Raw genomic sequence first — 14226 nt, forward strand, 5'->3', positions numbered from 1 at the left:
AAATTGCTTCTTCATTTGCTCCAGTGCACTTAATCAGTATACCTTAGAAGGCATCACAAATAGCCAGCGAAGTTGAAGTAAACCCTAATGCAAAGGCCTAGGGGTAAGTTTGGTGGACCTTGGACAAGTCAATCAGTTGTTACTGTATGCCTTAAAGTAGTTTCTTGGCTTGTGGTGACCCTAAGGTGAACCTATCATGAGGTTTTCTTGGCAAGTTTCTTAAAAAGGGTTTGATATGGCCATCCTCTAGGCTGAGAGAGTGTAAATTTTCCAACTCAGTGGGGGTTCCATGGTCAAGTGGGGATTTGAAAGCTGCTCTCAAGAATTGTAGTCGAACACTCAAACCACTGCACCATATGAAATCAGAGGTAAATTAAAGGAAAACCACCACTGCCACTACCACCACCACCAACAACAACAACAACATGACTTTCTTAAAATTTAATTGGAGGGTTCTTCCAGGATCAGAGCACTCCAACATACTCAAAGACCTGCCATTCTTCTATCGAGGTAAATAGGAGGGAAATGTGATGTTTGCCACTCTTCCTCTGTTTATTCTGGCTTTTTAAAGTTTTTTTTTACCACTTTGAAGGAAACATATTATAGAAACTACAAGGCTAATTTAAATGCTTCCCTCTATTGGGTTCATGATTGATAACTGGATGAGCTTTGGATACTGCAGAGTATGCTTGAATCTTATTGGACTCATATCATACCACCAACCCTGCCCCCTTGGTTCTTCTCTGAGATTGGATTGCATCTGACCGCCCATAAAATCAACAGTTGACTTTTATGCAGAAAACTGTTTTCCACTTATGGAATGGGACCTCCCCACTCTTTCTCCTTTCTGTATCTCCTGCTACCCTCCAGACAAGAAAATCATAATGGTAAAAGGCCTCAGAGGTAGAGAGGAACTGCTGGACCTCTTACCCTTTCCCTCCACCACTCCCTTCTCCTTCTGTGTCATGTCTTTTTAGATTGTAAGCCCGAGGGCAGGGATCCGTCTAGCTAAAAAGATTGCATGTACAGCGCTGTGTAAATTTACAGCGCTTCATAAATAAAGGTTAATAATAATAATAATATCATGCAACTATTGCCAGAAGGTGTCAGGAGGAGCCAGTGGAAAACCACTCCATAGCTAAAGGGAAAGTGTCCTTTCCCTCATGCATGATACCTCTATATCCAACCTCTTGACACTGACACATACATGGGGGAATTGCCCCCTGTAGCTACGTGAAGGAGGAATTTCTTCAGATGGTAAGTCCATCATTGCATTACATTGCTTAGATTCATATTTGTCCAAATGTTGTTGTCTCTGCCGCTGCTATATGTCTTCAAGACATTTCTGATATGTTAACCCTAAGGCTAAACTACCATGAGGTTTTCTCAAGAAGATTTATTAAGAAGGGGGTTGTCTCTGAGGATAAGACTATATGATGTGATCACCCAGGGGCTAAAACAAATATATGGAATATGACTAATCTAGAACATTCTGACTGATCTGGCCTAGATCAAGAAATGGATCTGCTGCATCATGTCCTCATTAAACTACTGTAATGGGGTCTGTGTGGTTCTAATTGAAAAGTATTCAGGAGTATTTGAAAAGGGTGTGTAAGCAGTCAGACTGTTGTCTGGTGTGTGTTTTAGAAACCACACATGTCAATGTGTTGTACCAGTTGCTTCCAGAGTCAATTCTAGGTGCTGGTTTTGACATTAAAAGCCCTAAAGAGTTAAGAGTCAGCATATTTAATAGTGGGCCTCCTCCCACATGAGCCTTCCTAAAATTTGATATCTAGCATTTGAGGCCTTTGAAGAGGCTATATGAGCAAATAGACAGGAGTTTCCCTTCAGCATGCTTGTGAAATTCCTCCACAAATGAAGTCAGATCTGGAGGGCACTGTTACACTGCTTTGGATGTCCTTAAGAACAACATTTAGGGCTGTTTTAATTCTGTGTACTCTGTGTGTGTGTGTTTGTTTGTTTGTTTCCATCTGTTCCAATGACTTCAGGGGACCTGTCAGTCTGATTGGCAGGAGACAAGGATTGTAACAAATCATTTTAAATAAATAAATAACAGTAACCAGGCTTTAAGACCATTACAAAAGTAATTTCTGATTCTTTTATCCTTTTATTCTCTTCTACTATTCCCAGTGCTATACATTTTTAAGTGGAGATGATAAGGGAAGAATTCTGATATTAGGATTAATTAGAGAAGGCTTGCATAAGAATTTAATCTCTACAAGGATATTTACTCCTCCTTTTTGGAAAGTAGACGTATTGATTCCACTTCTATCATGTGAAGTTTGCCAGATTTTGGACTATTGCATATTTGAAGAATACTGTACTTATTATAACTTAATTGCCATTTAAATCTTGGGCTAAGCGGAAGTATTATTAAAGGCAGAATAATATTATGGGAAGTTTGGGGGGGGGGGGCGAGAGAATAAAACTAGGGCTTTTTGCCTGGTGGTTCTTTAATCGTTAGTATTTTAATCTTTAATCTAATTTTTTCTCCATTGAAAGCAATATCTAAAGTGTCTACTATGAGGCCCAGAAAAATTGGGAAGTTTTAGTGTATCTATGACCCAGAGTGTTCTATAGGAGTCTTCTACTGGGTACCATAAGTGAGTACCCAACAGAGTAAGCCTTATGCCTGAGGGAGTTTCTGTGGAATTAACGGAGAGCCTCTACAGACCTGCCCGAAAGTGGAGTGGAGTCATGGCCTGTGGGTGGAGTCATGGCTTGATGCTGTGACCCTGTCCCCATGGCACCATTTTGGTGTTTGCCTGTTAACACGGTGTGCACCATGATGACTCCACTCTGGTGCTGCATCTGCATGATGCAGCACCAAAAGGGGTAATCAGGCCACGCCGTGACAGATATGGCACCTTTTAGAGTGGATTTAGCATTGGATTCACATAGCCTTTAGTAGCAGAGGTGACTACAGAAGGGCTGCAAGGAATGCAATGGACAACACTCCACAGCTGTCAAGGTTCCAGTGACCTTCAGCTTTTCTTCTGAGATTAATTGCTGTCTATCTGTCTCACAAGGTATTTCGCACCCATGAAAAAGGTGGGCTGAAACAGCCAATGAGGAGGAAAGAGTGAGGAAGCCAAGATGACAGAATGCAAGTAACTGATGGGGACAAGTAACTAGCCCACTTTGGTTCAGCAACTTTTTCTCTAATCTATACCACTTGTTTTTTTAATTGTATTTTTTGATGCAATGAGATGGGGTGGGAGAGCCTGGTATTTGTTGACAGTCTCTGATCCAAGTATTATCCAGGGCTGATCTTGCTTTGCTTCCAAGATCAGAAGGGATCTGGTGTCTTTAGGGTATTTAGGCTTTGATTCCCCCTCCACACACACATTTTTATCCGGTGATATATTTTAAGCTCAGAGGCTGTGATTGTCTCAGCATATGCGTATGAACTTTGTACAGAACATGGAATTTGTAGAACATAGAACATGAAACTGGATAACCTACATGAATTTGGTAGTGGGCATGACATGGAAGTGCAGAACATATAATAATCCATCCCTTGATCTGATTTGGGAAGGGCTGCTCTGGCATATTAAATTGCTATTGCCAAAATACATATCAGTACAATACTCTGATTAGGCCAAGCAAAGGAAACAGGAGCAAGCAACCTTTTAAAGTATTCCAGATCACTTTGTTGCAATGAGGCCTTCCTTCCTAGCAATATTAATGTCATATCTCAGATGTTAAGAATCATAATGGGTTAATATTCACTGTGGGAATGAGATACAGCCACATGACACATGTACACAGGCTAATCATAATCTTTCAAAATGATGAAATTTTCATCCATATAGGACTTTATACATTATAAAATATAAATACATTTGAAATGAGCTTGAAACTAACATATCAAATCTGTGTATTAGATTTTTTTTAAAAAAAGGAATACTGCACTTCTCGTTTGTACCCAGTAAATCTGGGAAATGGGTCTGAATAGAAAGGCTTATTAATATTTCTTTCCATTTTACTTGGCCTACATAAACAATGAAGGTTGCTACACCTAATATACAGACAAACCCTGCCTACATTCTACTCATTTATTTTTGCATCCACACTTGGCAAGTGATTGCAGGGGATCAAATGGCAAATGAAAAATAGCTAGAAACTCTCAAAGTCTGGTATTTAATTCATGTAATATGAATTAGGGTCAGGTTTCAAAAACATAATACAAATTTTATGACTCTAAGGAAGAAAATACTTTTGCCAGTTCAAGGGCTTGTCATTTTTAAGACAGGCTGCTATTTGGAAGATGAGGTGCCTTACAGCTGTCATTTTCTCTCTACAATCCCATGTTGTGATCTACCGACCTCTGAAGATCTGCAAAGAACATGGTGGTGCTGAATAAAGTCATCTTCTTTTCAAAATTCTTCTCAAGACCAGCCTCTTAAATACAAAGGAACATAAGCAATTCTAAAAGTAATATCCCTTTCTCAGCAGATGGTTATTTATTCAACCAGCTGTCAGGAAACAATATTAACCAGCACAGTAACGTGCAAGGTTATAGGCAATACTGCCATTTTCCTGAGTCACAGGCAGGATTTAAGAATTCCATTGATGGATTAACATTATTGGCTTTCAGTTCCTAGGTAACAGAAACACCATAATCTAACACTGCAGAGGTTTGAGTGTGTCAATAGACCGGTACAGTTTGCACGTATCAGCTGTAATTGTCACACTACTAGACAATCACTATGAAACAGTTCTTGGAGAACAATTTCTTTAAAGTTTCCGTAATTTACAATTTGACTTCAAGGGAAGAAATCCTTTAAGTGTAATTCCACAGAAAGGAACAGGGTTGAATGTGAAAGGATATTCTTCCAAGATAATAAATAAGTGTAACCTTCTCCACTCTTTCAGTGAATTATGTCCTTCATTTAGTCAAAAGCTAAAGACAGCTGAATTTGTCTGCTGCTTAGATTTAATCATCTCTTGACATTTCTTTGGTACTTTTTGAAATGTGTCAAGGAGGCTGTTACCATAAGGTACAAATTTACAATTTTCTTTTTTTATTATGTATGTGCAAACTGTGAAAGGAATTGGTTTTTAGGGGGAGACTGGAAAAAGACCCCTTGGAAATGAAAGACTGTGGCAATTCTGACATGATGATGATGATGATGATGATGATGATGATGATGATGATGATGATGATGATGATACTTCTTACCTGCCTCTCCTCATGGTTTGAAGAGGGTTACAACATATTTAAAACACAATCCTTACATAAAATACACATATTAAGCTGCATAAAATACATAAATGCATAAAATTAAGAAATTTATGCAATATTCATATTACAATACGTAGAACAATAACATTTATGTTTAAAATCCATGATTAAAAACTGCCTGGATAGGCTTGCCAGAAGAGATGGGGCTTCAAATGGTTTAGCTGTTGGATCTCTTCCGGCTGGTCAGTCCACAGTCTTGGGGAGGCTGATGAGAAGGTCCTCTGGGTAACGGCTGCCAGTTGGGTTCTTGCAAGCAGCAGCAACTGCCCCCCAGAGAACCTCAGTGTTCGGGGCAGATTGTACAGGAAAAGGCGATTCTGTAGATAACCTGGACCCAAACCACATAGGGCTTTAAAGGTCAAAACCAACACTTTGTACTTTGCCTGGAAACTAATTGGCAGCCAATGGAGTGACTTGGGTATGGGTGCAATATGTTCCCTGCTGGATGTTCCTGTAACCAATCTGGCTGCCATATTTTGAACCAACTGAAGTTTCCAAACTTGACACAGAGGTAGCCCAATATAAAGTGCATTGCAGAAGTCCAACCTTGAGGTTACTAGCGCATGCACCACTATCTTTAGGTCCTCCAGATCTAGGAAGGGGACAGCTGCCATATCAGCCAAAGCTAATAGTAAGTACTCCTGACTGTCACATGTACCTGTGCTGACATTTGGAAAGACAGATCCAGGAGCACTCCCAAGCTGTAAACACAGATGAGTTCATAATTAGTTCACCTCTTTCCTGACAGTTCTTGGTATTCCTTTCTACTTTTCTGACCTCCCTTTTCTCAAACTCAAGATGGAAAAGAAGGGAAATGATGACAGGAAAGTCTGGTGGTAATGAAGGACTATTTTTTTTTAGGTCTGTCTGCTCCTTGTGGCACAATAGACATGGTACCTATAAGGATGGGGAGAGTATTCCTCTCTCTCTCTCTGTCTCTCTGTCTCTCTCTGTCTCTCTGTCTCTCTGTCTCTGTCTCTCTCTCTCTCTCTCTCTCTCTCTCTCTGTGTGTGTGTGTGTGTGTGTTTAAAAATCAGGAAAGCCTGATGAGGAGAATCCTAGATGGAAAAGCATCTTTACACTTTGGGACTTATTCTCTCCCAATGTAGTGGGATGGGGGGAGGGGCAGAAAATAGCACTGTCTGCATGAAAAATAACATTTGTGAACATAAAATGCCATTTTACAGTATCTGTGTGGGATCCGTTCCAGCCCCAGCCCCACAGATACCAAAATCCTCAAGTTCCATTATTTCTAATGGTGGTGTGGCCATGCCACCATTGGGAACAATGGAACTTCACTGGTCCTCATTTACCCTCCCTCCCTTTTTGTGGCTCCTTTTTGTGCCCTGGAAAGGCTGAGACATGCAGTTATTATGGCTCAATGCGGCGCAGCTGGAGGCAGCTACAGGATGCTTAGGTGCACTCTGCACAGCCTCTCACTCCCAGAGGGATGAAAAATTTATGATTGAATTTATAGCCACACCTTCTGCACTCTGTCTGAGATATGTTAAATCTCTTTGGGCAGTAGTGGGATTACACTTATCCAACTCAGAAGGCTAAAGGATGAGTGGCTATAAATGTGGAATCCTTTCTCCTTGCTGGCCATCCCTGTGTTCCAGTATACAAAAGTGCCCACATTTGCTGCCTACAATCTTGAGCACCCCAAGAAAAGATGATATTAGGCTTTGTCTATTGATAGATGATCAATGATTGAGGCCACTTCTCTGGAAGGTGACAAGGTTAAAACCAGGACCTTAACTTTGTTCACAGTTTCTGATGCAACTTCTCAGACACGTTTCTCATATCAGATTCATAGTAGCTGATGAGATGCAACTGGGTGAAAAGTGTAGTTTCCTAATTTGAAAACTGCTGCACGGAAAACCATTCCTCGATGTAGATTTGCTCCAGAACCAAATGCATGTCTCCCTTTGTTAGATAACATAATAATTCGGTGCACACAAACATTTTTTTCAACATTTAAATACATACTTTGGAGATTTTGAGCTTGGCCATATCTTCAAAAGAGGTAATAATGTATTCAGTGTTTAAAAGGAGTTGTTCCTCAAGTGATATTTGGTTTCTGATCCAGGTCATTATCAAATGTTTCTTTATGTGCTGTAAATAAATGAGCAACCCCCCCCCCAACCCCATTTCAACTTTCAAAATGAACTTCATACAAACAGATTATATTGAACTTTCTGATCCTATATGCACATCTGAAATTTGGTCTACTGCCATCTTGTTTTACAGTATTAGTAATATATCTCAAAGTGAATGAAATTTGGAAAAGTCAAATGAATTGCTAAACTTAATCCTTTGAAATTGGTCCCGCACACACATTTATTTTAGAGTGATATTAGACTCCCTCACTCATAGGCACAAAGCCCATTGATCTAACAAAAAACATTCTGGGTTTATAATCATTGCCTGTGATGAAAACCTTTGAAGGTGGTATAATGTCCATACAGAGCTCTCTCATCAAGAGTGTTCCAGTGAGGCCTACTGTCTAGTGTGCTGAACTGAGACTGACAAGATCCAAGTTCAAGTCCCCACTGAGCCATGAAACTTTATGGTCCAGTCACTCTATTTCAGCCTGGTCTACTTCACAAGTTAGTATGAAGATGAATTTTGGAAGTAGAAAGACATGCATGCCATCTCTCTCTCAGCACACACACACACAGACACACACACACACACACACTGAGGGAGAAAGAGGCCGGTATGAATTAGTGGCAGAACTGGTGGCATTCCATTCAAATGTTCCTGAGTTCAGATATTTCTGTGAAAGTCAGTGATCTGAATTCCTGGGGAGATGTTGACAGTCAGTGGAAACCAGGGCTGAGAATCATATGTCCCTTTAAATATTATTTGACTTCTTGTCCAAAAAGCATATGCAATGGGGAATGGTGAGAGTCGTCATCTAGATAGCTTTCAAAGTACACAGATGAGAGCTACATGATTGTCTCCCCTGAGGTAGCCAGTGCGGAGCTAGCTGGACTAATGGACTGACTTGGGTCTAATCTGCCCTGCAGAAATAAAGTAGCTTGATAGCATTTTAAGTTGCATGGCTCAGTGCTATGAAATCCTGGGATTTGTAGTTTGTATTCTGGCCAACATAGATGACCTGAGATTATTTTTCTCTCCTTGATTGATTGAACTGTAGTTTGGGTTGCGCTATCCTTTAATAACTGACTTAATAATGCAGTAAGTCAGTAAGGAAAAGAAACACTGACCCACCATTTCACAAATTGTGTCTTGCACTAACCTCATGCACTTGGTTTTCTGATCTGGATTTTCTGCTTGGAACAGCTTTGTAAGTATTTCATTTGTTTCTGTGCTGTGTTGTGCTTTATCATCTGAGGAATGATGTGCCTATGGCTGCTTGCAGGCCTTGGAGAAGTTATTATTGGGACTATAACTCCCAGAATCCCCCTGAATTCTGGGAATTGTAGTCTCTGCCCCACCCAAGTTTACCAAGTTCTGTCGGCTCATTACTTAATTTTTTTCATATATATATATATATATATATATATATATATATATAGAGAGAGAGAGAGAGAGAGAGAGAGAGAGAGACCAAAACCAAGACCGAGAGAGGGAGATGGTCTCTGGTAATAGTTAAGGTTAGACTGGGATTTGCAGTCTCTTGGTTCTAGTTCCACTAAAATTCACTGCTGACTTTAGACTAGCCATTTTTCCTCTGTCTACCACATCTCACATTATTAGTGTAAAGATAAAATGGGGAGGAAGAAAGCCACAAATGCTGCATAATTCAAATCAAATGTAACTAATAAATGATAAATGGTAAATTCATAATTAGCAGATATGATGCTGTGCGTTGATGGGATAGTAATATGGGGTCTCACCTAGACTGCTGTGAATATCCTCAGAGTGACAATCTCCCTATCCTTGATTATCCAGCCTTTGGCATCTGTGGTCTGTGCAATTTGTCCAAGAGTGCCTACACAGAATGCATTGGAGAAATCTTATCTCTGAATTCTGAGACATAAATCTGAAACAAAGAACTGTCCTTGCATTGACTTGAATCCTCTTTAATGATTCATTCATTTGAGATGGGGGATGGAGAAAACAGTTCAAACATTTAAACATCTGCAGAAACATGCCCCAAACAGGAATATGTTGATTTGAATTATCATTATGATGAGATACTAACATTTTCCCCTTCTTACATACTTTGTTGCAAGTGAGAAGTGAGGAGCATGCAAGGGCTTGTACCATTTGATTTGGTCTGTAATACAAGCAACAAGAAAATGTGAAAACAAGGGACAGAAAGAGGTGGAAGAAGAACCTTTATCAGTAATGGGATGGGAGAGACATCCATCTCTTATGCCAGAACTTTTTAGTTTTCCTTCAGTCTCAACATGGCAAGCTGGGATTATTTATTGGAGCATATGCATAGTAAGGAAACACAGAAACACCACTATATCTAAGTCTGTTTTGATGCTGCCAATTCAAAGAAAGGCTGGAGACCCACAATGAATGAAGCAGTTCTTTCAGGACAGAAAGAAGTTATTGTTTTCCAAAAATCACATTCCACACATCAGAATTTAAGTTTTATCCAGCAAAAGCAATAAGCAATTTTGTAACACTTTAATGATTTTATTATGGAATAAGCTTCATTGATGCTTTCCTAACTTGGTATGTGCTAAGGAAAAGTTCCTTTTGTCACCTCAGAATTTAGATGGGAGCCCATTGGTGAATTGGGGATAAGGGAATCAGCTTTATTATGAAATGCATTTCTGATTCCAAAAATTACCTACAAGCCCTGTAAAGAAATAGATGTGCAAGGTTTGCCCAAAGTCTTCTTTTGAATTTACTTTAAAAAAAAACCCTCACATAACTCTGAGATGTACATTCCTAACAAAGTATACCAGGTTTTAGGTGTTTACATTTCATGGTCTTGGTGCTATGGCAGAACACACACACTTACCCAAAGGTGTGTGCATAGACACATATTTTCTTTTCTTTTTATATATATCATTGGTACAGTTTGTCTCTTTATATTATATTGTGATGGCAATGATACCACCCCTACCCCCACATTAGATATCTAAGGCAGTGAAGGATGTAAGATACATTCAGAGAAATGTTCTTAGACAAACTACAATATGGATATTTCAGTAGCAATTCTGTGTGAATAGAAACAGAGTTAATCAGTGCTGCTATGTGGAGTGCCACTGGGAAATTTACATTAGTACTATATAAACAAAGTGTTGTTTTGCTTGCTCGCTCTTCCTGGCAGGATCCTCATTCGATTTAGGCCCTTATTTCTACTCAAGGTGGAAGTGTACTTCTTTAATGTTTCTTCCTATTTCACTCTGCTGACTGACTAACATGTAGGGTAAATGAAGTATTAAGGAGAGAAGAACAGCTGAGCCACCAGCTTCATTGCAGAGCCCTGGGACTGTCTTCAGCTTTTGATAAGACTGTCACAGCTTGTGAGTGCATCCCATAACTGTGCCATAGTTATCACGTACAATCAAAGGCAGAATGAAGGGGATCTGGGAAAGTTAGATAATGACCTTGGCAAGTGACTAGGAACAGAACTGAGGAATTATTTACAGCACTTGCCTTGAAGGGATAATTTGGCAACAGCACTACAAAGCAGGTTTGGGAAGGGAAGCAGTGAAATTAGCAATAGACTTTTAAATATTAAACCTCTTTAAAAATAACTACAGGTAGAAGAGATGGAAAGCAACCTTTGGGACCTATTTTCCACTCTACCGGTGGACTGCTTGCAATCTAAAATTCTGGTTTTAATAACAAAAGACATTGTATTAAATTACACCAGGGGAAGTCAGCTGCTCTGTGCAGGTGTCAAATTGGCAAAGATTCGAACACCTACTGTAGATGCACATTTTATTTTGGAGTGCCAGCCAATATTTTAGTGAAAATGACATGCAAGCATTGTCTCCTGGATATCTGCTGAACTTCCTAAAAATTAATATGATGCTGCTGAGAGCATCTAAAAGTAGGATTTTTTTTTTTAAAAAAAGAAATACCTCTTTACCCCTGTAAACAAGTACTAAGAGATGCAAGGCATGCTTTGTTGGAATATCTGACAGTAAAATACAAATAAGAGTTCTGCCTGTGCCATTTCAAGGCTGAAATATGTATACATGTTAGAGTTGACAGAGTGAAAAATCTGTACTTTTAATGGCTCATCTACCTTAATATTTATGTAGAAGAGGGGATTTCAATGGGTATTATGTGTTACCTGGTTTCATGAGAAGCAAGCCTGTTGAAATTCCCTCTTCTACACAACCATTAAATGTATAGGAAGCATCTCCAGGTTTTACTCTGGCAACCCTCTATGCTCACAGTCACCTAGTTTGTTTAGTGATAGAAATTGCATATAATTTATTACTAAAGGACAGATCCATCTGTTTTTTCTTTCAGACTTTCCCCTGCCCATCCCTGCCCCACAGATTAGCTAAGATGATGGTCACTGAGAGGTACAGTATACAATGACATGAGTCACACATTCTTTGCATTTACGTATGTTAGGAATCCTTTTGTCCAGTCAACTCTCATCCAGTGAATAGACAGCTGCCTGAGGCTTGTGCAAACTGGGTTACAAATCACTTTTCCCACTGGTTTATTGAAAGCCAATACCTATATGTTCCGTGGTTCTTCTTTTAAAAAAAAAACAAAAAAAATAAAGTGTTCAGGGCTAGCATATTTGCTTGCTTTCTGTAGACATTTTGCAGCCACTTCTGGGTCAGACTGGTCAGAATTGAACCTATAAATAAAAAGTATTCATTCCAAAACTGTGGATCTCCCACTTTTCCCCAACAATATAGAATTTAAGGCACACTGAGGGATGCTAGGATACATAAAAATGGTATCCAGTAAACCCAATGATGTAGGTTACCCACTTTGTTGACCCTACATGCACCCCCACTCTAGATTTATAACTGACTACAATCAAACAATGTGTATGATGGTAGTGATATTTATTGTCCATTGGAAAAAGTATTTGCAGCAGGATCTTCTTTAAAACTAAAAAAGGAATGGGGGGAGATAGATTATTAATGGGTCCTTCTTTAGTTGCAGTCTGTGTCTTATTACACTTGAAAGGGAGGTTCTGATAGCACCATCTTGGCTGTGTTAAAAATATCTTCAACTTCATATTTCTTTCCCTAAAGGCAAAGAATTAAGTTGGATGGAAGGTGATTCATATATCAGTATGTCTCCACCAGATTGCCTTGTGGAATTTTCAATTCCTCACCACAGGTGGCCTCCCAAGCTGTGCAGTACTTTAATAAGGGGAGACCACTAGAGGCTATGTATCCATTTGCAGGCCTAACATCTGATTGTCTTCCTGTTCAGAGGGGGAAAGTACTCAGCCCAGATGTATAGGGGGAGAAAATTGTTTAATTCCAAAATACACTCAAGGAATCCAGAGTAAACAAAACCACAAACAGAAACTGCTCAAGTGTTAAATATCCTGGAATGTAGAAAAATCTTGCTCTGCTACACTGAAGCTGGTTCTCAGTAAAGAAGAGAAAACCTGAATGGAAACAGAGTTTTGGCATTACTCATTTGGAGGAAATAAAAGACTGCAGAGAAAATGGGCTCTGAGGCATACACTTCAAAAATAGAACTGCTTGAATAAACACAAGTGTTTGCATTGTTCATGCAATTCATACGCTAGAGCCGAAATTTGTTGCAACTGTTATCGCTATGAATAATGCTACCAAGCAAAGTGAAAACTACTCCGTGGGCTGATTCGGGCAGATGAAAATGGGTGTGAATAGCTTATACACATCATTTCCTCCTTGACGATCCTGTGAATTGAATCCCTCTGACTCCAGAGTCTGCATTACAAATATGTACATTTAAGATTTTTAATATTATTGCTGACTAGTTTTACATTCTTAGAACGAATCACTATACTACGAAACAAAGGGCTGGTACAGATCAGCATGTAAAGCCAGCTTCCAGCTGGCTTGGAGTGGTGGTGTATGCAGGGGCTCTGGCGGCATGGTGTTTAGACTCAGCACACTGCCGGAGTTCCTTAAAGCCTCCAAGGCACAGAAAAGCCAGCTTGTTGCTGGCACAAAAAAGAATGGCTCTTTGCCGCTTCTTTTTAGGCATGCAAAAAACGGATAGGAGCCACAGTGTGCAGTTGCAGTGGCCCCAATCAGGCTTTTTCAGGGGTGGTTTGAAGTCATCCCTTCGTGCCAGTCTGTTCTGCCCCAAAGATGCTTACCCTTCAAGATAGGCATCAAATGCCTTCTATATGTTTCTTAATGAAAGCCTTAAATCCTAAACTATATAACCCAATCCAACTAAATATGTCATGAATATGGGTATGCATGTGTAACTGCACTGTGACAATAATCTGGCTGAGCATGAGTTCCTCATTGGATATGAATAAGAATATTTATCCATATCTGATGTTGTCAGTTTTTATAAACAACTAGCTGCTAGAATTGGTCTATCAATTGGGGTATCACCCCAGCCCTGCTTGGATATGGGCATCTGGGTATGATCATATTCATTCATTCATTCATTCATTCATTCATTCATTCACAATTTATCAGAAACAGAGCTCCCAATGTATTGATTTTTTTAGAAAATAAAGATGATTGCCATGGCCACTGAGGCTACTAGAACAGGAAGTCCTAGAATTAATGACCTCCCATAGTTTTTGCCCATACCTGCTGCATGACTGCTGATCACCCTTGCTTACAACTGGCCCCAGTGTAAAGGCTGTAGAGGACATAGTTTCAACTTTGGTCACTGACACAGTAATTAAACTCCTAGGCCTCACTAGTCTCTCATGGCATTCCATTGATTGGCTCTGCAGATTCCTCAGTTCCACCATGACACCACACAACAGTTGAACGGGCCAGACTCTCTCCTTCACTGTCAAACCAATTAGAGTAACAGGGAAAACAGAGGAGATAGACACTGTAGGGAAGAGTACA

The 14226-nt window shown here is 39.7% G+C and overlaps 1 long non-coding RNA gene across 1 annotated transcript in view; it reads left to right on the forward strand.

Moving 5' to 3' along the window:
• Nucleotides 1-14226, forward strand: part of LOC149319375 (uncharacterized) — a 59003-nt gene that overhangs the window by 26571 nt on the left and 18206 nt on the right. Inside the window, exon 2 of the long non-coding RNA XR_016279856.1 lies at nt 11690-11745. This is a non-coding gene — a long non-coding RNA (uncharacterized LOC149319375). The remainder of the gene's footprint in view (nt 1-11689; nt 11746-14226) is intronic.

Source organism: Sceloporus occidentalis, unplaced genomic scaffold (genome assembly GCF_023333645.1).
Source record: "Sceloporus occidentalis isolate IW3139 unplaced genomic scaffold, rSceOcc1.0.p SCAF_2, whole genome shotgun sequence".
Classification (NCBI taxonomy): Eukaryota; Metazoa; Chordata; class Lepidosauria; order Squamata; family Phrynosomatidae; genus Sceloporus; species Sceloporus occidentalis.